Raw genomic sequence first — 27718 nt, 5'->3', positions numbered from 1 at the left:
ATATATGGATGTGAATATGAATGTGGATGTGGATGTGGATGTATGGATGTGGATATGGATGTGTATGTATGAATGTAGATAAGGGATGTGGATGTATAAATGAGGATCTGAAAATGGAGGTATGCATGTAGATGTGGACGTATGGATGTGAATATGGATGTGGATGTGGATGTATAAATGAGGATGTGAATGTGAATGTGGATGTGAATGTGGATATGGATGTGTATGTATGAATGTGGATATGGGATGTGGATGTATAAATGAGGATGTGAAAATGGATGTATCCATGTAAATGTGGGTGTATGAATGTGAATGTGAATTAATGTGTCGTCGATATGAGGAAATGGATGAGAATGAGTACACATTGAATGGAATGTGGAATAAGTAATGTAGACTAAGGAGGGATAATGTGGAAAGACAAGAGTTTGATTTAGAAACTGTATTTTGTGACTGTTTGTAAATGACTGTTTTATGTCAAGAATGCTTGGGAAGCATTTTGACCATCTTGTGGATTAAGGTCATGAAGACCTAACTGTTAAAGTTGCAACTGCTGACGGAGAGTCAATGGAGGACGTCTCGCGTAGCAAGGTCGACCGAGGTCTTGACCAGCCTCGGTTCGATTTAAATGGTGAGCTTCCGGTACGGTGGATGAGGGACCAAGGAAGCGGCCTATGAGTGAAGCGCTAGGTCACCTGCGAAGGATCCTAGAGGGTGCTGACCATACGGTGCTCGGGCTCTGGGTCGCCCAGGATACCCACATGTGCGTCGAGGAAGATATTGGAACAAGGAGTAAGAGTTGTTTTGTGAAACCGGGCATGGATCTGGTTGATTGACCTTGCTGGTCTTCAATGGATGAGTCCATGGCTCTTTATATGGATCTGTTGGTTGATCTTGCTGATCTTCAACGAGAGTCCATCTTGATTTTTATAAGTGATTATATTGCCGAGTATTATGGGCTAGGAACTATTGAAAAGGCCCCCTGTGTGGACAGGTGGTGAGCGTTCTAGTTGCCAATGATGCCATAAATACTCTGATGAAGGAATGATGGGAAATTATGAATCAACTGGATAAATTGGGAGATTGTGATCAGTGGTACTATGGTTTCATTAAAGGATTGTTTTAAAGTTAGCTGATGCTAAGAAAAAGGCAATTTTCATATTGGGTGTGTAAGTGGTGTGGCTAGTTTTATGTTTGTATGAAATTCCGGCTAGGGGGCCTTGGAACTCTTTTCCTTGGTACCCGGGACAAAACCTAACCAAATTCCAAATTGGATCCCATCACTACAGTGGTTGGGTGGTTGGCTAACCCATGGGATCGGATGGGGTTAGGCTGGACTGATGGATCCGTAAATCGAGATTTAATTTCTATTATTACGATAGATGAAGTAAATCCCGGATAGAAATTGTTCTATGGATAGGAATCAACGGCTGTGCCTCTTGATGGGGAAAAAAGCGTTGATCCCAATGATCCAAGTGCAAGTTCTTCCTTGATTTGACCAAGTACTGTTAAAGGTGCAGTCAGATCAGTTGATCCGTAATGATCTTGACTACGTTAGAGTAAAGAGTTATCCTGGTGGAATCGCCCATGCTTTCCGGGTAAAGGAAGTTTTTCCGGTTTCGGTTTTGGACAAACCGACGGATTAGTCTCTTGTCCGGATATCCGTGGGTGAGGCCCCGAATGTGGGATCCCTGTCCCGCGCGAGAAGTGCTACTTCCGCTGCTAGTACCCCGAATCCGTTGCGCGGTGGGAACAGGGATCTCACAAACCTTACCCTTCATTTGGGAGCTACTTATGGCTGCCACAATAGCCCGTCGAGCAGCCAAAGCGTCCGCAGAGTTCCTCTTCTTGTTAACTATATAGGAATGACGAACACTTTGTAGCACTGCCATGCCCGCTCTCCTCTCTCTTCAACCTCCAATGTTGGAAAGCGCCCTGCCAGTTGGCCATGATGGGCAGATCAATCAAAGCATCAAGCACACATGCCTGTGATGATGAAGGCGTGAGGTCTTTGAAATAGGAATGGAAGATTGCATGGGCACGACGATGTGCCCCTGACTTTGATAGTTCTTTCTTATCCACACGAAGGGCGCCCAAAGGAGGGGGGTGGGTTCTTGTAGAAGAGAGGACTCAAGAAGGGCGGGTTCATGTGGATTATCTAAACTAAGGGATAGTGGCGGGGAAGAGGGCGAAGGGAGAGGAAGTGGAAGGGGTAGTGGGGGAAGAGGGCGAAGGGAGAGGAAGTGGAAGAGGAGGAGCAAGGCTTGGATCATCGCCAACGGAAGGTGTTGCTCGTTGACGTGCTCTCCACTCTCTCTTTCTCTCACGAGCTACCCTTCTCCTCTCCTCCTCTTGAACTTGGTGGACAGGGGGGAGTCTAGTCCTATCACGTTTCCGACTCCTACGACTTTGAGAACCCATTCTCAAGGAAGCTAAGAGAGAAAATATTATAAAGGCTCAATAATGGGATAGTACTAGACATAAGTGTGGGATAGTACTAGAGATGTGTGATTATATAGGAAAAATAGGTTATCCACTTCAAATCTCATTGGATTTCCTATCTAAGATTGATTGGATAACTAAGATAAACATAAAGATAATTAAAGATAAACTATTATTCACTTAAAAATTAATATTATTAATAATATTTATTAACAAGTCTAAATATTTATCATTACTAGATATATAAATATATCTTTAAAGATATCTTTTATTTTATAATTATATAACAGCTTTTTTTTAATAAAGTATTTTTTTTAAAATTTTATTCAAAGGTTTATTCTACATAAAAAAAAAATAAGAAATATTAAATTAAAAAATTGATTTTTTTAAATTAATAATATGATCTTTAATAATAATATTATTGATCTAATCCCAAAATATAATCCTTTAAAATTAGTGATTTTAAATTCTTTTATTTAATAAGTTACATATATTTTATTATTTAAAATTCTATATTCTATTTCTCTAAATTACTAAATTAACTTTTTCGAAAATATGTTTTTGAAAAAAGAGGGGAGGTGGGAAGGAGGTGCCACGTGTCACATGCGTGCATGACACGTGGCATTCTCTTGACATGTGGCACTATTATGGTTGATGTCGCAATTCCATGATGTGGCATGCCATGTCACCAAGTGCGAGGTGGCATGCAAAGGTGGCAAGATGATGTGGCATTAATGATGACTAGGATGATGAGGTGGGGAGTCAACTAGGTTGACCATGTTGACATGGAGGGTGGAGGTGGCAAGCTGCTTATGTGGATCCTCTCGATGCTCATGTGGACATAAAGTGGCATGCATATATAAGATTTGTGCCTACCCAAGCCTCACACATGGAATGAAACCTAAGCTGTGAAGTTTACCAAGCCTAGATTTCCAAACCTAACTAGGATTGGTTTTAGACTTGAAAAGGGGAGAGTGGACACAATATGGGAATTTTCACTTGGGAGGATTGAAAATGGACCTTCCCATACTCAAATCAAGCCAAATTTTTTTTAAGGGAAACAAGAGTATTGATCCCTTGAGTTTTTAGATTGAAAGATTCAATATTTAATTTTTTAGAATTAAATTACTCTTGATTTAATGGGCCTCTAACAGTCATAGTAAATTTTCCAAAGTAAATCTACAAAAATCCAACCGTTAGATTTGTAATTTTACCTTATACCCACATTATACTAATCTTTCCCAATCTAATCATCACTAGATCCATACAATTTGAGCATTTTAAATGGTAGATGTTGTGGGAGGATAAAATAGTATGTTTTTTAACAATTCTAATACCTTTTAAATAATATAGAAAATAGTAGAACACTTCAAAAATTACTCGATAAATCAAGTTAAGCTCTATGTTATTTGTATTTGTGATATGCAAAGTGGGAACATCATATGAGTAATAATGTAAAAGTTATAGGCAATTTACTCACATTCACTGTACTTGTCTAAACCTACGATAGGGCCTGTATACAAACTTGGTTCCCAAAGAAAAGGGGATTTGCAATTATTGGATATTCGACCAGATTATAGTTTTAGGTGCTCAACTTTTCATATGATGTTTCATTAGAAGACCTTGAAGTGAAACTCCTTGGCTAACTATGAGAGATTGGCTATTCTTCTTGAAAAAATGCCTGTTTTCCAGCTAAAGCCAAGGGCGTCCACTACATGAAACTAGATAACCTCATCTTGCAACCACCCATGTGATGATATGTGATGCGAATCAGATAGATGGGAAAGAATGGATGGATGGATGTGATGATAATAGAAGTGATGAGAATGAGAGGTAAATAGATGTGATGAGATGAGATGCGAATCAGATAGATGGGAAAGAAATGATGGATGGATGTGATGAGAATAGAAGTGATGAGAATGAGAGGTAAATAGATGTGATGTGAATTAGATAGGTTTGGTATGTTGATGAAGACTCCAAGGAAGATTGAAGAGAGAGAGAAGCTCCAATCTCTTCAATTTGTAGAGGATTTTTAGAGGATAATAGAAAATATCATTATTTCAGGATAATATTGGCATGGTATAGTTCTCATATTTTTTTTACAAAGGGCTAAGGATCTATTTATAGGTGAGGGAGGCCTCTAACCAAGTTTATGAAATATGAAAGGGGCTATCCCATTAGTCTCATTTGAGTTTTCCTCTCTCTCGCTCTTACTTTGAGTGTCATCCATGAAGACCTCTACAAATTTATGTAATCCTTGGTTGTATGTGGTGGACATCAATCGTTAAAAAGTAGCTAGAACACCATATTGGGGAATATGGGAATTTCCCAGTAGTTTGGGGCACGTGGTCAAATCTTTGGATTAATCATAACTTGAACACCGTTACTCCAAATTAAGCGCTCTATAGCTCACTAGATTCTATTTTCCAAGCGCTTTCCAATAATAGGTCACATGATATGGTTTTGAGAAACTTATAGGCATGTTATCCATGTCCCACCTTTTTAGTATTCAAAAAATGGGAGTTGGGAAATTCCCAAACTCACGAATATAGTGTTCTAGTGCATTTATGAGAGTCCAAACATTATTTGTAAGCTTCTTTCTCTTCTACTCTTTCAAGCACATGTTCAGTGTAAAGGTAGTGGGTAGTAGTACTAATCCCTCATCATTGTGGCTGCATTTATCTTCTTCAAGTTCATGCATACGTGGATCTTACCATTCTTCTTTGTTGGTACTATGACCACTAAGTTGGTGCGAGTTTTAATATCCTTGTTAGGTACTATAGGGGTCTTTACTCAGATGTATTTTCTCTTACAAGAGAATATTTGATAGGTACTTTGACAACCCCCATAATTTATGCTCAAGTATGTGGAAATGAAGGTCATTTATCCACAAACTACTCCTAATTAATTGTTTCTAGGTTGTGACTAGCCGATCTAGATGTAGCATTGACAATCTAGATCGGCATGATTTGGATCCTAGTCGATAATCGAAAAATTATAGAGAACAAAATACATAGTTTTCAACGAGTTTTTATTTTTAAGGGCTTTTTTTAAATATTTTAAAGGATTTTTTTACATGATATGGTTTCTTAGGACACTCCAATGTCATGATTATTAACTCAATTTAATAAAAAATTACACTTAGATTAATGCTTTGATTAAGCTAATTTAGGTTTACAAAATAAAAAATACTCATGTACACAAATGTCTTGGTAATCTAATGTTAATGCTCATAGTTATGATGAAATCTACCAAGTGGAGAGATAGATTACCTCTATCACACATAGGAGAACTTGTTGTTCATACCACCACTCCCATGAGACAGACTTAAATAAAATAAGCTCATAAAACATAAAAGAGGTTAAGGTAAGAAGCAAAAACCTACTCTAATCACACGAATCACGCAATGTAACTCCAATCCTACACTAGAACACAATTTCTCAACATTTAACCAAGGTTTTGCAACCAATTGGAGAGATAGATTACCTCTATCCACTTGGAAGAGCTTGCTCTTTATTCCACCACTCCCCTGCGACAAATAATTAAACAAAATAAGCACCATAAAACACAAAAGAGATTAAGGTTAAAAGTAAAAATCTACTATATTCACACAATGCAACTCCAATTATACACAAGAACATATTTCCTCAACATTCAACCAAGAGAGGCAAGATAGAGTGGAAACAATAGAAGATTTTTTATTAGAAAAAATAGCTCTACTCCCTTACCTCATCCAAAACTAGTTTGATCCCTAGCAAATGGGCAGTGCCATTTGTTCATGTCAAAGAATTTTCTTACTCTCTAGCAAGGAATCGTAGTTCTAGTGGTTAAACCACTTGTCTTAGATCATGGAAGTCCCTTTTGAGAGGTTAAAGAAGCTAACAGGTGTGTTAAATCCCTCTTATTTAAGCCCTTCCTCTACTCTCTAATCAACTAAGGAATACTTCCAAAGCTTGAACCACCACCCTCTTCTAGAATCATGCCCTCAATTACTCTCTCACTCAAGCAAGCAAGCATGCACACGCTACAAACACCATCAACATAGACGAGCATACACATAGAAAGAAGGTAAAGTTGATATTATGCAGGCTTAAGAAAAAGATGCTTGAACTTGTGGTGCAAGCATGGATGTAAGCTAAGCTAAAATGAGATTAGTTAATCACATGGATAACATATAATGACATAATGAGATAGGATAATAGTGATGTCTTGTTCTTTCTCTTCTTCTTAACTTGAGTCGTCTTCACTTGTGCAAAAAAGAGCTATTTGTGCTTTGTTTCTAAAGAAAAAATCTTAAAATGAGATTAGTTAATCATATGCTTAATCACATGGATAGCATATAATGACATAATGTGATAGGATAATAGTGGTGTCTTCTTCTTTCTCTTCTGCTTCTTCTTCACTTGCAAGAAAGAGCTATTTTTGCTTTTTTACTAAAGAAAATCTTTTTCTTCATGTCCTAGTTTCCCAATGAAGTTACATGACTTCTTAGGAAATCCATTTTCTCATTCCCCATAGACTCTGTTCTTTTAATACAATGTGTGTAGATGAACCGGAAAACTACATGCAAAGTTTACTCGGCCAAAGTTTGCTCAAATATTTATCTACATACAAAAAGGTACACTAGTATTCTAGGGCCATAGTTCTTTTCCATATGTTTTCAAGCACACACATTATAGAATCACCAAACATGTACATGTCTATATCCAACCAAAAAATAGTATTATCTTACCATGCATTATCGTGTTGATGTCTCAATAACATAGCTATCTCTGAAAGGAGCCCCTTGCGGCTCCATCCCACTCTTAACTCTCTCTCTAACTAGGTGATCATGTATTTCTTTGCCGTCTCATCATGATCGCTGGAATTTATTAAATCACATTATTAAAAATGCAATCATCATCTAAAGAGAACAAGTCAAATTCACTTACGCCCATAATATGTGTATATGCAGCATGTAGAGATCTACAAGATCTCTCATCCAATGACGAAATACTCTGCCTCCCCCTGATGCCATGATCCTACCATCATTTTGTCAATGATGCACTCTACGTGTAGGTCACCTATATAGGTGCGTTGTGGAGGTGCGTCTACTCGAGGAGAGGGCACGGTCGGTGGAGTCTCCATGGTGCAACAAGATCCATATACGCTAGAACTACAATGCATATTTTATGCAATTAAAAATTATACTAAGAGAATCCCTAAATATTAATAAAATACAAAACAAACTTAATCAAGTGTCATACCTCTCTCTATGTCACACCTCTCTAGATGGTTGATCATGAGGGGAATCTCGTGTATCCCTGCAAAATGGATAATAGCTAATTTGTTGAGATATCAAGCTCATCTAGTGAGGTGGTGGACATTGATGACCCGCCTAGGGGATAGGCCCCACACTTACACCACTGGCATGGTTGGTGAGATCATGGGTGATATGTGGTTGGTGAGATCATGGGTGATATGTGGCCAGTGGGATGATAGGGTGTGTGTGACAGCCATTCTAGAGACTGGCATAGTTATAGCGTCAGCTCATTTAGTTGGGTTCACACGATAGAGAACCCTAGTATGTATTTGGTTGAGTACCTTTTCATATTGGTGTACTCTTATCTTTGTATATGGTGTGTTGAGTGTTATGTGAAGAAGAAGAAGATTTTCAGCCTCTCTCCTTGTGTGTTCTCTTTTAGGGTTTTGTGAGTGTGTGTGTGCTTGCAAGATCTCAAGCTCTCTTCTCCCCTGCATCTTTTCATGGTATCAGAGCCTAGTTCATGCTAAGGGCTGAGTTGCAAGCAAGAGAAGCACAGGAAGTGGTACGAGGGTAAGAGCTTCATCTACTCTTCCCTATTTGTGTTGGGGCGACTACACCCTTGTCTCGGGAGCTATGGTTGGGAGGCACCGGCAAACAATCTCTGATTGAAGAGCTTTCTTCGCAGGAGTAAAGCTATAGGACAACTATTCCGAAAATGCATTTTGGGCACGTTAGGACCTCCGTTTTTTGGAAAGCAGGCAATTCCAAGCACTGCGGGTAAGTCATTGATTCTATGCAGAACTCTGTTTTAAGAACTGCAGGAAGATAGATTGGTTGAGCAGACATTGTGTGTACTGCAAGGAGGTCAAACAGTTTCCATTGGGTGTATGTATGCACATTAAGGTCACTGGTTGTGACATTTGAATGTAGTACAGTACTGCTGCTGCAGAAAATTCAGTAGTTTGTGCAGGACAAACCAGAGTGCTATTTCTGGTAAATTTGTGTGTCTGGCAAGATGTCAAATGATGGCATAAACCATATTGTTGCTGAGAAGCTTGATAAGAACAACTTCCATGCTGGTTGACAAATTTCTTGATGGAAAAGGGTTAGTGGGACTTCATAGAAGGTGAGCACGAAGAGGCACCGGAGATACCTGAGATCAATCTGATTACTGCAGATGTGAAAGAGTTCAAGGATTGAAACCAAGGAGCCAAAAAAGTTATGTATTGGCTCTCTATCAGTATACAGGACACCATGATTGGGCACATACAGGATGCCAAGTCTCCCAAGGAGGTGCGGCACACCTTGGTAAAACTCTATAAACGAATACCAAGGCACGAAAGATATAGTTGAAGAATGAACTTCATACTGTGGAGAAAAAGAGTATGTCTATGAATGACTATGCATTGAAGATCAAGGGTATTGTGGAATCCCTTGCATCTATTGGTGTTTCAGTAGATGATGATGATAAGGTGGAATCTGTCTACGTGGTCTCGGGCCACAATACAAGGCATTCAAGACGTCTATTCAAACTCGGGAAAACATTCCCAATTTCATAGATTTGGTGTCTATGTTGATTATAGAAGAGAAGAGCTTGGGTGAAGACCAACAGTCTTCACAAAACAAAAACAATTCAGAGCAACAGGCCTTCTACACAAGTTTAGGAAGAGGACGAGGTAGAGGAGGCCGTGGATGCGACCAAGGAGGTGGCCGAACAGGTAATCAGAATTATGGCCAATAGTAGTAGCAACAACAATAGTCCCAGATTTCATAGCAACAACAATAGGCATGTGGAAGAGGCCAATTCAGAGGCAGGGGGAGTAAAAGAGGTCGTGGAAATTGGCAAAGGCACTATAATGATACACGTGGATGCTTTTATTGTGGTAAGCCTGGACATGTGCAGGGAGATTGTTATAAGAAGCAGGCTAACATGCAAAATGGGAAATTGCAGCAAAACAACTACGCATCCTCGAGCAGAAACAATGAGGATAATGAAAGGTTGTTTGTTATGCAGCATGTCATTAATGCCATGTCTGAAAATGTTGAAGCAGCACATAAAGATGATGTATGGTACGTTGATTCAGGTGCTTCGAACCACATGACAAGTCATGGGGAGTGGTTCAAGGAGATGAAAAACCTTGAAAGACCAGGTTTTGTGGAAACAGGGGATGACACTGCTCATCCAATTGCCCATGCTGGAGATGTGCCATTGTCTATGCAGGATGCCAAAGTGAAGTACCTTGCAGATGTACTTCATGTTCCGAACATAACAAAGAATCTGGTTTTAGTTGGCCAAATGATTGAGCAGGGTTTGCAGGTTTGGTTTAATCCTGATGGTTGTTATGTTGAAGACTTTAAAGACAAGTGCATGTTGGTTGCAAAAGGCAACAGAGTGGGCAGAATGTTTACATGTAAACATGCCTGAAGTGAGTGCTGCGATGTTTGCAAATGGTTCAGGAATTGTTGCAGACACAGACATTTGGCATAAAAGAATTGGACATGTGAATAGTCTATGCAGACTAAAGGAATTGTGACAGGGAAGCCAAAGTTTAAAGTTGAAGGTATGCAGAAAATATGTGAAGCATGTCAATTTGGAATTGTGAGAGGGCTGCCAAAGTTTAAAGTTGAAGGTACGCAGAAAATATGTGAAGCATGTCAATTTGGAAAGCAAACAAAGCATGTATTTCCACATGACATAAATGTGAGCAGAAATGCACTAGATGTTGTGCATTCAGATGGGGTCCTACGAAGACCATGTCTATGGAAGGCTGCAGGTATTATGCGACATTTATTGATGACCACACAAGGAAAGTGTGGGTATACTTCATGAAGGAGAAGGGTGAGGGGTTCACTCATTTTCAGAATTTCAGAGTTATGGTTGAAAAGCAAACAAGGAAATATGTAAAGTGCTTAAGGTCAGATGGAGGGGGAGAGTACTTCTCCAATGAGTTCTCTAAGTTTTTGAAGAAGAATGGTATTCGGAGACAGTTTACATGTAGATACACTCCACAGCAAAATGGAGTTGCTGAGCGAAAAAACAGGCACATTGCTGAGATTGCGCGAGCATTGATGGGAGAGAAGAATATGCCGCATAGCTATTGGGCTAAGGGTGTTTCTACAATGGTTTACATCATGAAGAGGACTCCAACTGTAGCCATACATGATGTAACTCCAGAGGAGAGGTTTACTAGCAGAAAATTTGATTTGTCTCATCTGAAAGTCTTTGGATGCATTTCATATGTGCATGTGCCAGATGAGTTGAGAACTAAGATGGATCCAAAAGCTGAAAAATGTGTGTTTATTAGGTATTCCCTTGAGCAAAAGGGATACAAGTGTTATAAGCGTGCTACACATGAGTTGAGGATAAGCAGGGATGTCATTTTTGATGAGATGAACAGGTGGTATGCTATTGAAAAAGAAGCTGTTGGGGTTGATGTGAGTGGAAATGTGGTTGCACAGAAATTAGAATGCAAGTCAGCAAATCACAGTCTTTGAGTGGACCAGGAGAGTCCTCATCTAGTGGTTCAGTTGATAGACCATGGAGTGGTAGGCTGCGTCATAATACCAGTCCTGCAAATGTGATTAGTACATCACATAAAGGCAAAGAAAAAGTGATTGAGCCCCTTAGTATGCCTGACATTTCTGCAGGGCATTCTTATGTTGATGGAGATTCTAGTGGCTCAGAGATGAGCCTTGATGAGGATCTTGGGATACCAGCTATGAGAACACATGGTGTAAAGAAGGCTATGGCAGCCATGAATGCAAAGCTACGAAGATCTGGGAGAGTGAAGAATCATGTGCAGAGGTTTACCTATGATGGTTATGTGGCACATCACTATGCATACATGGCAAAAGTGGTGCAGGTTGTAGAGCCCACATGCATTGATGAGGCTATTGGAAATGTGTGTTGGGAGAAAGCTATGGATGAGGAGATGGATGCACTATATGGAAATGAGACTTGGGATTTAGTGTAATTTCTTGCCTGAAGGCGAGAAAGCCATTGGATACAAGTGGGTGTACAAAGTAAAACATAACAGTGATGGAAGCATAAGCAGGTACAAGGCTAGATTGGTAGCCAAAGGATATGCGCAGACATATGGCATTGATTATGAGAGGAAACTTTTAGCCCAGTTGCCAAGATGGCAACAGTGAGAGTTGTGATAGCAGTGGCTACGTCAAAGCAATGGTCTTTACATCAGATGGATGTAAAGAATGCATTCTTGCATGGGGATCTGCAGGAAGAGGTGTGTATGTTGCAACCACCTGGTTATGAGGATGTGAGTCACCCCGAGCATGTTTGCAGGTTGAAGAAAGCCTTGTATGGCTTAAAACAAGCACCAAGAGCATGGTCTAACAAGATTTCTGAATATCTTGTCACTATTGGCTTTCATGTAGCCAATGCAGATTTCTCGCTGTATGTGAGACACAGTAATAGAGGGGTTGTGCTTGTTGTCATCTATGTAGATGACCTGATCATTACGGGGGACCATGACCTAATCATTACGGGGGACCATGACGCAGAGATCTTTGATGTAAAGATCTTGCTTAGATAGAAGTTTGAGATGAAGGATTTGGGGGAGCTCAGATATTTCTTGGGCATTGAGGTGATTAGGTCACCACATGGTATTAGATTATTGCAGAGACAGTATGGCTTGGACATGTTGTCCAAGTATGGTATGACAGGCTATAAGCCTATCACAGTGCCATTGGATTAGAATGGCAAGTTGAGTGTAGAATCAGGAGAGATTTTGGAGGATCCTACTATGTATAGGCGCATAGTAGGAACCTTGATCTACATGACAATCACCAGGCCAGATTTGAGCTATGCTGTTGGGTTGCTGAGTCAATTTATGTAGGCTCCTCACGAGCCGCATTTGGATGCATTGAGACGCATACTGAGGTATGTGAGGTATACTTTGCATTGTGGACTATTTTATGAAACTGGGAGACAGAGATATGTGTACATAGGTACATAGATGCTGATTGAGCTGGTAGTATCTCAGATAGAAGATCTACTAGTGGCTTCATGTTTTCTTTGGAGTGCTATTGTGACTTGGAGCAGCAAGAAGCAGCCTACGGTTGGTCTATCCAGTATAGAGGCCGAGTACAGAGGTGCTGCTATGGCAGCATGTGAGGTAGCTTGGTTGAGAAAGCTACTTGCACATTTGGGTCTATCAGTGTAGACAAGTTGTCATCTTGTGTGACAACATTAGCAGTATACAGTTGGCCAGGAACCCAGTTTTTCATGCTCGCACGAAGCATATAGAGGTCCACTACCATTTTGTCAGAGAGAAGGTTTTGGCAGGAGATGTTGACCTTGTTTATCTCAGCACACAGGACCAGGTCACTGATATCTTCACCAAAGCATTGGGTACAGAGAAGCTCTGCAGATTCATGGTGTACATGAGATGGAGTTGAGCTCGAGGGGTGAGTGTTGAGATATCGAGCTCATCTAGTGAGGCAGTGGATGATGACCCGCCACCTGGGGGATAGGCCTCACACTTACACCACTGGCATGGTTGGTGAGATCATGGGTGATATGTGGCCAGTGGGATGATAGGCTATGTGACAGCCATTCTAGAGACTGGCATAGTTTAGCGCCATCTCATTTAGTTGGGTTCACACTATAGAGAACCCTAGTATGTATTTGGTTGAGTACCTTTTCATATTGGTGTACTCTTATCTTTGTATATGGTGTGTTGAGTGTTGTGTGAAGAAGAATAAGATTTTCAGCCTCTCACCTTATGTGTTCTCTTTTAGGGTTTTGTGAGTGTGTGTGTGCTTGCAAGATCTCAAGCTCTCTTCTCCCCTGCATCTTTTCAAAATTAAATAACCGAAATTGATAAATATTATCATCAATCTATAGTGAATATATGAAAAATACCTCCTCTCTGATCGCATGTCCCTACGTGGTTGTGTGTCTGGTGTAATAGCAACATCATGTGTAGCTCTACAAAACAAGTGACAGGAAATTAAATCTCTGACATTGATAAAAATTATCTTAAATGGTGAAGAAAAAAAGGTACCTATCAACATCGTGAGCTGTCTAATGTCCCGATCTAGCTCCCTGTGTGCATGGTGACTTGGTGTACCCTCGCTAGGGTGGATAGGACGTATTGCAAATATTGCAACGTGACCTACTGTTGCCTCCAGCTCTCTCGAATGCACTCAACTGTGCATACTCCGGAAAATCCTCCTCCTCAATATCCTCCCTCAAGTGGCCTAATCATCGTAATATCCTCTTGATAGCTATCAAGAGGCCAGCCTTCCTTGGGTCTGCCATGGGTCAACACAAAAGTGGAAGAACTACACCCATAGTGAGGAATCAAACACGAGTAAACTTGATTGAACTCTATTTATGACTATCAATGTAACCAAAATTCTCAACCCACCTTGCCATAAATATGCACTATTTCTTAACCTACACGCATTGAAGGAATGCATAGAGAAATATGGGAAAGTGAAAACACGAGAGAGAGAGACAGAGAGAGAGAGAGAGAGAGAGAGAGAGAGAGAGATGGAGAGAAATGCAAGTATGGACCTACTCTCAATATCACCAAACAAAAAGCACAAGCTGGTACAAATCCCAAGCAAGAGGGGAAGATGACCTCGTATGTGAGACTGCAGCAAGCCATTATGTAGAGGCACTAAGGCATGCAAGAGGAAAAAAGCAATGAATGTGAGGGAAGGGAGGCCTGGCTATATATAACTACCAAATAGGGTCAGTCGACCAACTCCCCCCGACCAGGAATAAAACCTCTGGAGAAGAAAACGCAAGATAACCAAGGGGATACAAACCTAAATATATAGGCCGACGAGCTTCCACACCTCATATGAGGAAAAAATGCTGAAGAGAAGGTACCTTCAGGTCCAACTAATGAAGCCCAGGTGAAGGTAGAGCTACCAGCGAATATAAGCCAGAAAATGTAGCAAAACAGGGCTGAAATCTGAAAAACGTAGAGGTGAAAGAGGCAATAGATAGAGAAAAATCTGGAAAAGCACAAGTGAAGGGTACCACAAAGCCTCAAATCAGGCAATCACCATTAGCAAACAAGCCTATAGGAGAAAAAACATAGCACATATATTGCTGATGTCTTGCACAAAGTAGGCCAACAACACTAGAGGAGTCCTTGGGACAGATGTTAATGGAGATTAACCACAGAACTGCATCGATGTAGTGCTAGAAGAGGGAAAACTAACTAGTAGAAAATCTGAGAAAGAAAATGAAAGAAAGAGGAGGTAACAACTAATGCTACAAGTTATCGGTGCTCTGATACCATGAAGAAATGCACAACGGAAGATGGGAAAATGGAAACACACGAGAGAGAGAAACATGGAGAGAAACGCAGGAATGGACTTGCTCTCAATATCACCAAACAAGAAGCAAAAGCTGACCGTACAAGTCCCAAGAAAGAGGGGAAGATAACCTGGTATGTGAGGGACTGCAGCAAGCCAATATGCAGAGGCACTAAGGCATGCAAGAGGCATAAAGAAATGAATGTAAGGGAGGGGAGACCCACCTAAAACGAGAAGAGCCCTTGCATTTAGGTGACTCCAACAATGTTTTCCTCACTATCAGCTTCAACAGTGCCTCTTGTGAAACCAATTCAAGCCCAAACCACTAGTCACCCCTAAGCCCCTTTGGAAGTATGTCACTCTTATAGATGCATTCAGTAAAGAGGGAAGTAAGAAATGGAAGTGTATCTTTTGCAAGATTGAGTTTGCTAGCTCCTATCCTTGAGTACGAGACCATTTGCTTGGCATAACAAGGAAAGGTATTCAGGTTTGCTACAAGGTTACTCTTGAAGACCAGGAAAATATGGTTTCAGGAGGACCATAAGAGTGCTCTCAAGAAGCAAAAGACTCGGCAAGGTGCAACCAAGAAGACATTGCTTCCACAAGTTACACAACCCTCTTTGCAAGGCAAGTTCAAGGAGGAGTCAAGAGAGGAGGTAGATGAGGCAGTGGCTCGTTTCTTCTACGTGTGTGGTCTTGCTTTTTCATTGGCTCTCTCCCCGTATTTCCACAAGTTACACAACCCTCTTTGCAAGGCAGGTTCAAGGAGGAGTCAAGAGAGGAGGTAGATGAGGCAGTGGCTCGTTTCTTCTACGTGTGTGGTCTTGCTTTTTCATTGGCTCTCTCCTCGTATTTCTATGTGATGGTGTTAGCAGCGAGATAGCATCTTTTTGCAAAAGGATACAAGCCTCCCGACTACGAGAAGCTGCGAACCAGACTTCTAGATGGACAGACACAGCTAAGAGGCTACTCCTTAATTTTATGGTCTCAAGTGCAAGTGGTGTTATGTTTAAGAAACCAGTGGGAGTTAGAAAACATGAAAGTTTATTATAGAGGCTTTGAAGGATATCATCAGGGAAGTAGGTGTTGAGAGCCTAGTGCAAATTATCACGAACAATGCAACAAATTACAAGCTTGTAGGACACTTGGTGGGTGAGGAGTTCCCTCATATTTTTTGGACTCCTTGTGCAACTCATTGCTTGAATTTGTTGTTGAAGGATCTGGGCGTTGTCACTTGGATGGAGGAGGCAATCACAAGTGGCAAAGAGGTTTAGCAGTTTATTGCAAATCATGATGCCACAAGAGCGATGTTTGGTAAGCTCTCCAAACTCAAGCTAATCAAGCGAGGAGATACACGGTTTGCCTCTAACTTCATTATGTTGCATCGACTAGTGAAGGTAAAGAGTTCACTCAAGCATCTTGTTACAAAAGTGATGAGTGGGATGCTTGGAAGGCCCATAATGAGCTAGCCAAGGTAATTGAAAACAGGATCTTGTTAGATGCATTGTGGGCCAATGTGGAGAAGTATGTGAAGGTTTTGAGGCCAGTTATGGCCATGCGTCTCATGGTTGACAAAGATGAGCCATGCATGTGTGCTGTGTATGAAGTCATTGATTAGATGCTGGAGAAGATCAAGGAGCTATTGAAAGAAGAGAAAGCGAGGGATTCTCACTATGAGGAGATCCAACCACTTGCATAAGTGCTTTCCTTCTCAATCCAAGATGGTTTTCAAAGAAGCTGCATACTGACAAGGATGTGATGAGAGGGTGGAGGAAGAGATTGAATAGGGTGGGAAAAGATCTTGCTCAAAAGTCAAAATACAAGGAACAGTTGTCTGATTACATTAGATTGAAGGGGGACTTTGGTGACAGTGCAAAAACTATGCAGACAATGTCTCCTATTGCATGGTTGGAGAATCATGCCACGTATGCTCCAAATTTGCAAAGATTGGCCATTCAGGTGTTTTCTCATGTGTCCAATGCCTCAGCTTGTGAACCCAATTAGTCTACTTATGGGTTTATTCATTCGGTTAATCGCAATCGACTAGGTCATAAGAAAGTTGAGGACCTAGTGTATGTGCATAGCAACCTTAGGTTAATATCTAGGAAAGAGGCTTCCTATGTCTCAGGGCCATGCCAACAGTGGGATGTATTGGAGGAGGATGCTTTAGAAGTATTCATTAGGGGAAGGTTGAGGTCTATAGGGGCCCTTTAAGATGCCATGTGATTAAAAGGTTATTAAGGAAAAGGGCCAATCATGTGATCCCATGTATACAAAAATGTTGGGTGATTAAAGGTGGTCAAAAGATTCTTTGGAAAGACGCCTTTTTGTACTTTTCATTCCCAAAAAGTGGAGGGGAAAGTTAGCTCTTTCCATAGATATGTCACATGATATGGTTTTGCCCGCTCGATTTCAAATTCAATTTTGGCGGGAAACTTTGAAATTCAAACTTCTAGCCGTTTGAAGAACAAGAAGGTATCTAAAGTCAAAGAAACTTAACATTTTAACAAAAAATCATTAAAATCATAATATGGCAGCTTAAAGGGCCCCTATAGACCTCAACCTTCCCCTAATGGAGGATCTACTTGATTATGAAACCGTGGAACCTATGTAACTCTATAATGTCATTGATATGTCACCTATGCATTTGTCACTCATGTATTTGTCTCTCAATGTTTGATTTATGAGCATTATGGCATCAAGCAAAGGTATTCAGGCATTATCTAGGGATTAATCCAGCATTTAAATGATTAATAACAATAGTTATAGCATGTATATGGGGCTATTCATAGTAGTCATTAAATCATTAAATACCTGGTGGAAATAGGCCGAAATATGGGAAGGAGATGCACTGCTGTCACCGCACCACCACCGCTTACTGCCACCAATCTTCCTCTCTCTCTCTCTCTCTCTCAATTTCAATCTCTGCCAATCTCCCCCAATCTCCCTCTCCCTCTCTCTCTCAATCTCTCTCTCTCTCTCTCTCTCTCTCTCTCTCTCTCTCTCTCTCTCTCTCTCTCTCTCTCTCAATTATAAAAAGCGCGATTTCCTTGGTTTCCACAGTGTGAAATAGAGTCTGGATGTGAATTTTTAATTTTAAATAATGTCACTTATGCGACGACGTCGCTTATACAACACCCGCCATCAGTTTACAGACGTGGATTACAACGTCGCATAAACGATGTTTTTTATCCGTCTTTCATACGACGTCTTTAGCAACGATATGTCGTCACTTAAGCGAAGCCCATCACTTTTCCATTCATTTTTCCCCCGTCGCTTTGGGGGGGTTTTGTTGTAGTGATAACAAAGTTGCAAGAAGGTTATTTGTAATAGGCAACACACAACAGGGTCCTATAGGATTGAAAAAGCCAAGGCTTCAATATCAAAGCATAGGTTTGGTTATCTCAGTGGTGGACACTAAAACTACATATTTTCACCGTATAGGAGATACAATACGAGTACTACTTCTTTGAACAGGTATCGATCACTTTTTACATTTCACCTTATAAGAACTTTACACGTGTATGGGAGGGGTCCATCTATACATGCTCGCAAAGTTTCATCACAGTGGACCATGTTTGCACACGCTTTCACCTACATAGCTCAAATTCTGAGGGGCTCTATAGAAGGCTAATTGAGATAGAATGTTGGACGTGTGGCCCTTATAACACCCCAATCAAATAGCATCCGATGACAATAAAACTTTGGAAGATTGTGGGAGGGTTCCATTTATATACCTTTACAAAGCTCCATCACCATAAGGCCTTATGCATTTCACTGAGAACTAGACATTTTCACCTTAATAGGAGATACTACTTCTCCGTGCAGATGTGGATTACTTTTACAGTGTGCGTTAGTAAATAGAAAAATGTAATTACAGTGGAACTTTCCCGATTTTCCTTATTAGATTTCAGGCTTACGCTGAGGAGGGAATTATATGTAAAAAGGTTTCCGAACGCTTGGGAAGCAGCGGAATCCGGTCGTGACTCGTGTGACGTTTGAGCTTTCCTTTGCGCTCAAAAGGCGTTCAAGGATCGCCGACTGGTCGAGGTCGGCGCCAGCTAACGTACGATCGAGTACCGGTGGATCATTACGGTCGATGGGCCGAGCGTCGAAGAGGCGGCGTCGTGAACAAACGGTAGAACGGACTAGGAATGTCGACACACTAGCTGGGCCAAGTCAGTTGGGTGAGGTTCACGCGTATGCAGCCAAGCACCATAACGACGCGCAGGATGATGATGGGATTGATCCGGCCCCTTCGCATGTCATCGTTCCGCACCTCATTCCGCATCATGTGCTGCCGCGCTTGCCCGTGCTTACACTTCTCAGAGTGCAGGCGGTGTGCAGAGATTGGAATGACTACGTACACTCCCCATATTTCCTCGCTAATTATTGCCCCAGGGGTATTACAATCGTAGGCTGCTATGCATTCCCAACAATGATGAGGGAACTAAGGGTCAAATTTTGAATGAAGCCCATGACAGCCTTATTGCAAGACATCCAGGTTTCATCAAAACCTACATGTCTGTGAATAAAAGCTTCTTTTGGCCTAGTCTAAAAAAGGATGTACTTAATCATGTACGTCAGTGTCTGATAGGTCAATATCTGACCTATCAGAAAGTCAAGGCCAAGAGAGTAAAAATGCCTAGGAAGTTACATCCATTAGACATCCCCCAGATGAAGTGGGAATGTATCAGTATGGATTTTATTACTGGATTACCTTCAGTGCAATCAGGTTACAACTCCATCTTTGTGGTAGTTGATAGACTAACCAAAATTGCCCATCTGATCCCAATAAAAGAAACCTACACTATAGTGGATGTGGCCAGAGTGTTCCTCAAGGAAATCTTCAGATTGCATGGCCTACACATGAGAATAGTAAGTGATCGAGATCCCAAGTTCACGTCAAGATTTTGGACTGCATTTTTCGAAGCAGTAGGAACCTTCTTGGATCTCAACACAGCTTACCACCCCGAGATCGATGGTCAAACTGAAAGGGTGAACCAAGTAATCGAAAATATAGTTTGGTCATGCTGTGGGCAAGGAACCCAAGAAGTGGCTAAGCTATCTGCACCTAGTCAAATTTGCCTACAATGCTTCTTATCTCACCGAAGTATTAGGATGAGCCCTTTCAAAGCTTTGTATCGACAAGATTACTGAACTCCATTAACTTGGTCCGACCCATTAATTAGGGTCGAGATGTCCACACAGATGCTTGATGACATGGAGCAGCAGATGCAGTCAATTCACAAAGATATAAAAGCTGCTCAGGATAGACAGAAGCAGTATGCAGATAAGAAGAGGACAGACAGAAAATTCAAAGAAGCAGATATGGTCTTTATTCAAGTACACCCCAAAAGAAGTTCTCTATCTCTTGGGAAGTACAAGAAGTTATCCCCCAGATATTGTGGACCATATCTGATCACAAAGAAAGTAGGTCACTTAGCCTATGAGCTTCTTCTGCCTCCTCATCTCAAAGTACATAAAAATTAACCAAACTGATCTGGAAAATTCTAGAATCGGTTTGCTTGGTTAGAAGCTCACTTTTTCCTATAAAAAGAAGCCTCCCCCTTTGTAGAAGCTTAATAGTGTTTTATGCACTGTTACTCTACTCCTCCCTCCCAGAGCCAAAAACTGTGAATTTCTTAATAATTCATTAGTTTTTGACCATTCCCTCTTCTAAAGAATTGGTGGCCACTCTTGTTGCAAACAAGAGTAGATCCCTCAAACCATCAAGCCAAAGAAAAGCTCTCAGAAATTCATGTAAGCTAGAAATCCTACTTTTTCTTTATTATTATTTTTTATGGTTTTCTAATTTTTGTTTTCTTGAAATGTAAAATGATGCTATGCCTTGTTGGAAAGGCTTTCCCCCTCTCTCATTCTTAAATTCAGCAGATAAGTAATCTAATTGTTGAAATTAAACTTTTCATATTATTTCTCTTTTAAAAGTGAAATTTGATTAGTTTAGAATGCTTTAAACCATTTGGGGATAATTTTTTAGTGACTTAAGGATAGAAAAATTTGAAAAATGGTCAGCCATACAAAGGAGGTTATGGCAAAATTTTCTTAAATTTTGTGAAATAAGTTTTATCTTTTACTATTCAAAAAGAGTAATCCCCACCGTTTGTGTATTCTAAAAGTGTTATTTTCATTCTAGGCATAGAAAAATGCATAGTAGAAATATTTTTATTATAAAAGTGTTATTTCCATTAGATTTAAATTCTATGCATAGAAATATGCATATTGGTTATTTTTTTATTATTAAAGAGTGATTTTCATTAGATTTAAATTCTATGCATAGAAAGATGCATATTGGATATTTTTTTAAATTATAAAAGTGTTACTTTCACCAATATTGATTTTATGCATAAATAGATGCATAAAAGATTTTTTTTTAATTATAAAAGTGTTACTTTCATCAAAATTGATTTTTATGCATAAATAGATGCATAAAAGATGTTTTTTTAATTATAAAAGTGTTACTTTCATCAATATTTATTTTTATGCATAAATAGATGCATAAAAGAATTTTTTTAACTATAAAAGTGTTACTTTCATCAAAATTGTTTTTTATGCATAAATAGATGCATAAGAGAATTTTTCTATTATAAAACTGTTACTTTCATCAATATTGATTTTTATGCATAAATAGATGCATAAAAGAATTTTTTTTTATTATAAAAGTGTTACCTTCTTCAAAATGGATTTTTATGCATAAAAGAATTTTTTTATTATAAAAGTGTTACTTTCATCAATATTGATTTTTATGCATAAATAGATGCATAAAAGAAATTTTTTTATTATAAAAGTGTTACTTTCATCAATATCGATTTTTATGCATAAATAGATGCATAAAAGAATTTTTTTAATTATAAAAGTGTTACTTTCATCAAAATAGATTTTTATGCATAAATAGATGCATAAAAGAATTTTTTTATTATAAAAGTGTTACTTTCATCAATATTTATTTTATGCATAAATAGATGCATAAAAGAATTTTTTATTATAAAAGTGTTACTTTCACCAATATTGATTTTATGCATAAAAAGATGCATAAAAGATTTTTTTTAAATTATAAAAGTGTTACTTTCATCAAAATGGATTTTTATGCATAAATAGATGCATAAAAGCTTTTTTTAATTATAAAAGTGTTAGTTTCATCAAAATTGTTTTTATGCATAAATAGATGCATAAAAGTATTTTCTTTTATATCAAAGTGTTATTTCAATAGAAGTTGGATTTTATGCATAAATAGATGCATACATTATTTTTTTAATCAAAATGGGAGTTCTCTTTAATCATTCTTTTAATCTCATGAATATTGGTAAATGAATTAGTAAATACTCTGTGAAGGAAAATTTTACTGTTTCATATTCTCTAGGATGGTAATGAGAAATTTCAGAAGATCTATCGAAGTCGAAATTTTAGATAAATGATTAATTTATTCCTCATAGGAATACGTGTTTGGTTTTGAATTCAGTTAAGCAAAATACTCAATGAATGAAATTCAGTAAAGTAGTAATTGAAATATTACCCTTCAAGAAAGATAGTTCAGGGAGAACCTTTCCAGACTCGAACCCTAAATCAGACTATGACTATACGGGGTTGTTGCAAGATCAGGGTGTCCAGTTTTATCCAGTTTCTGCTGGACTGGGACAATGCTTGGAGAGCAAATTTTGGGGGGCAAGGTACTTAAAATGAGATCAAGCAAATAATAGAAAATATGCTTGCCCCTAAAATAACCCAATATAACTTAAATTAATATAAATTAGTCTAATTAATCAAAATTAATTAAAAATATGATGAAATGATAAACAAATGATCTTTCCATACTTAGAGTGATCCAATTTATTTTTCCATAGATGCACCATTACAAGTACACTAGTCCCTATAGGTTTTAGATGATTCACATCAAAAATGTAATTTTACTAATTAGATTATTAATATTTGTAGGCCTTCTGATAGTCTGGAAGAATTTTGAAAAAGAGATCATTAAAAATCCAACCATTGGATTTGTAATTTTTACTAACCACCACATTCTACTAATGTCTCAGTATCTACCCACTCTTTTGATCTACAAGATTGAGGATTTTAAGTGGTAGCTATTGTGGGTACAAAAAGTGGCGTATATTATAACACTTTAAAGACCTTGAAATATTTAAAGAAAATAGACAAATATCTTAAAATTTTCTCAAAAAATCAAGTTAAGCTCCATATTATGTGAAGATCTAAGGTACAAAGTGGGAATCTCATATGAGTTTATATGTAAAAGATATTAGCATTTTATGGAATCAGCTCAAATTTGGGACAGCGTGTATACATTGACTTTGTACCTAAGAAAATGAGGACTTTTGACTATCTAATGCTTAATCAAATTATGCAACTATATTTCCAACTTTGAATATGATGTTCCAACAAAAGAACTTGAAACGAAATTCCTTCATTTACTAGGAGAGATTAGCCACTAAAGGTAAACAAATGCCTATTTTTTTACTGTTTATAGGGTGCCTGAGTGGACAAAACTGGGCACCCTGATCTTGCAACCACCCTACGACTTAATCTCCTTCCTCAGTTTCAAGAAAAGACGATGTGACCAGTTCAGGAAAATTCAATCAAATCATTCACCGAATCTGAAATTAAATTGAGACCTTTGATTTTGATCTGAGGATCAAGATTACAGAATTCGAGGAATTCTGCTTGGGAATCAAGACTTGTGATCTAGAAGTCCTGGGATACGGAATTAAGATATACTCATTATATTTAAAAGAAAATCAAAACTGAAATCTTGCATAGAAACCCTGTTTTCTTAAAGGACTGTCTTACACCAGAATGCTCAAGGAAGCATTTAGTATTTGTGTTTTTCTAAGGAAAGTTCGGTTGCAACAGCTGGCTCACACGGCAAAAACCTGCCCATGTCTTGACCAGAGCCTGGGTATGGTGAAAAATGGTGTGCTTTCGGTACGATGGGCGAGGGCCGATGAACTGGTCCCTGAGTGAAGTGCGAGGACACCTAAGGAGGATCTTGGAGGGTTCTGACCAGGCGATGCACGGGCTCGCGGTGCTTAGGACACCCATGCGTATGTCGTGGAAGATATATATATGTATGATGACGAGAAAATTATTGTAATCTATTATTGGATCTCGTTGCTGACCTGCTGGTCTCAACAAAGAGTCCAAAGTGATACTGGTTTGTGATAAACAAGGATTGAATGGAAATTTTGAGTTATGACATCTGTAACCAATAATTGTTTGTCAATGGATTGTTTTAAAAGTTAAAGTTTAAAGAGGAGTGTGCGTATCTGTATTCTAAAGCAAAAGTTAAGAAATGCATTCAATTATGGGTGGGTGAGTACTTGTCTGGTTCTACCAATTCCAATGGTTGGGCGGTGGCTAACCCATGGGCCGGATGGCTGGAATCAGCAGAGTTTTAATAATAAAATTGATCAATAGGAATACGCTTAGAACTCAAGTAGTTAATTAAAAGCTTGAAGACTTCTCTGATGAATAGATCAATGGCTATGCCTGATTTAATTAGGAAAAAAGCGTTGATTCCTTCAAGTTAAGTTTGTAATCGTTTCCCTTCTATCAGACTTAATCAGATGAAGGAGATCACTAGCAAGGAGATCACTGGCATTGGATCAAAGGAGAGCCATTAACGAAGGGAGAGTCAGTAACACTTGGCAAAGCGTTGATTCCTTCAAGTTAAGTTTGTAATAGTTTCCCTTCTATCAGACTTAATCAGATGAAGGAGATCAATAGCAAGGAGATCACTGGCATTGGATCAAAAGAGAGCCATTAACGAAGGGAGAGTCAGTAACACTTGCAAGAACTAATTTACTAAATGTTGTAGGGATTCGCTTGGTATTGGCCCTCTCTAAGATGGCATAGATGCTGGCTACAGAGACGATGACTTGCAAAATATATCTTCAAGCCTAGCATGGACTTGTGTGCCTGCAAAAAGAAGGTATTTGATATGGCATGTGAACAAGAAATAATTAAGATGGGGAGTGCTCTTAGCAGACTTATTTGTGAATTGAAGCTTAAAGCTAAGCATATAGTTTTTTGGAAGGTGATGATTGAGTAGAGGGACATGCGGTCAATTGTATATTGTAGACAATCTTGTGTGTATGAGCCACCTCGAAGATGAAGCATGGAATGCACTTTGATCTTGTTATGCCGGTTATGGAGGGGTATGTGCTTGCTAATTTTAGAGATGAGGATTGACGTTGCTAAGCTGTTATATATGCCAATATGTTTGCTGATAAAAAAGTCCTTTTGTTGGACTGCCAGGCTACTGGATTGCACCCATAGGCTTGTAATAGTTTTTTTTTAAATGTGTCTTCCCCGCTGCTTAGGGGTTCTCTCTCTTGCATGTATCTAATCAATGAGTTAAAGAAGAGATAGTTGATGTGCTTCCTATTTCTTCCATCTTGATGCAAGATGGTGTGTGTTTAAGAGAGCAAGTGCAGGTGGGGGGTCAATTCCCCTATTTGTGTGTCTGTAGTTTTATTGGTGCTTTGAAGAGTGTAGCTCCCCATATCTCTTCTCGGCTCTGGTGTGGGTGGAGTGGTGCAAGAGGTGTTTGAGAGATTTCTGTTTCGAGCATTGTGCTAGTGGTGCCCCTTGTGTTTGTTGTGTTTTCGAAGGCTGCTGGGTGGGTAGCTATAGAGGCAATTCCATTTTCCCAACCTCCCCACAACGTGTGAAGGTGGTGAACTATAACCACCAAGTATTTATTGCCAAGAACAAGAAGACTTAGTGTAAAAGGGCAACCAATCACTATGTATGGTGACTAGAGGATAGTGCACTGATATGTAGGAATAGAGTAGATACTGAGATAGATGGAGAGTGTTATTGTTGTATGCTCTCAAATGTAGTTGACAATTGTGTTATGGAAGTGGAGAGCATGATTGTACTCAAGGAATGCTAGCACTTTTGGGCAATTGTTTGTAAGGATCTACCATATTTTTAGAATGTAAATAAAATAGTAGGTTGTCATGAATGCACATGAAGTGTCCAAAGATATCATTTTGAGTAGAAATTGGATGGCAAAATACTCCATCATCTTGAATTAGAAGGATCATATCATGATAATGACATTATCTTTGGGTGTAAAAACTATTTACCTAACAAATGATATACTATCGTATGGTCTGGTACAGTGGTTAGGAAATTTGTAGTATTCATTAAAGACGATGGAAAAATGACTTCAAAATAGTGGAACCTGAATCTTCTCTAAAGATTCTATTACTACTAAAGGCAAACATCCTCTCCAAGGCAAAAGATACTACTCTGCTTGAGAATCCATTTTGGGGATAACATATTGGTATGGATAATATCAAGCATTTATTGTATCCCACATATGTTGACATTTTTTCCACATGCTCTAGATATATGGAGAAATATTAGGACATGATTTAAAGATTATCTCCCATCATTGATGATGCATATATGTAGAGAACACAATGGGAGATGGGTCAAAGCATTCCTCAGCTTCAATTAGTGTAATTAACTCTCCTAATTATCTCCATAATAAATCCGGATTGATGAGTTGGCCATCAATTTTAATGCTTCTTTTGGCATGATTAATGACCATTAGATGGCATGCATTGATTTTTATGATCAACTATGGTTTTCATGGATTTGAGGAGCTTCTATGCTAGGTATCATTTGCCTTCATTTTTTGCACGTAATTTTGGACTATGTTCCTTGTACTCTTGTACATATTCCAACCCACATACCTAGTTGCTTATGTATCTAGGTGAGTTATTTTTTTACCCTAACTTTATTGTTTATTGGGTAGTTATCATTAGAAAGGTGCCAAAAATTCAAAAATCTTTTTTAATGATGAACTCGAAAAGAGTTATTCCTTGATGTGGTGTCAGGTATATAGAGACAGATTTTAGTATGTGAAAGTCTGGGATAAGGCCATTTTATTCCTTTTATACAGAATTTTATTCATATTTCCTAGATCGCATACTTGGGAGTTTCAAATTATTAAGGTATGTATGGGTGGTATCATGGTGGTATGGGACGCTAGTGATCCCTCACATATATTATCTTCTGGGATAATTTGGGCTCAAGATTATTGCTTTGCTTACATCACTTAGCATGTTGACCTCAACATTCAAAGACAATCTCATTTTCTAAATTCACTAGAAGTTATAGTGTGGGCATTCTCTAGATAAAATTCTTTTATCTATAGCCTGCATGTATTGATAAGGGTAATCTTGTCGACATTTTCACTTGTTGAAATCTTTTTCTTTAGAAGTTCAACGAGTTTATCTTGTTGTGTTTGGATTAAGGAAATTCAGATTTTTCCTTTGTTGGCATTTCTTTCTCTAGTTCTGTACTTTAGGTAATTTAAACAGTCAACCTGATGGTTTACGGATGGACATATGTGACTCATCGAGACGCTGATGACTCTCTATGTTGATATGGGTAACTCAGGACGTCGATTATTCCATGTGCAGATGTGGGTATGTCAGGGCACCGATGAATCCCTGGTTCCTACTGTTATAATGCCATGTTTTCCTACTTTATTTCAAATGGTTTACAACAATGAGGAAATTACTTTGAGTATGAATTCTTATGATCATCCGCATTTTGATGGGCAAACAGGGCGTATGAATCAGATTGTAGAGGATATGCTTCGTGCATATGTCTCTAGAAAAGCATCAAATTGGGAAAAAATATCTTCCAATGATGGAATTTGCCTATAACAATTTTAAACATACG

This window comes from Cibotium barometz, chromosome 46 (genome assembly GCF_041138505.1).
Source record: "Cibotium barometz isolate CiBa-2024 chromosome 46, ASM4113850v1, whole genome shotgun sequence".
NCBI classification, from domain to species: domain Eukaryota; kingdom Viridiplantae; phylum Streptophyta; class Polypodiopsida; order Cyatheales; family Cibotiaceae; genus Cibotium; species Cibotium barometz.
The sequence above is the reverse complement of the archived record's forward strand: the minus strand, read 5'-3'. Positions refer to the sequence as shown.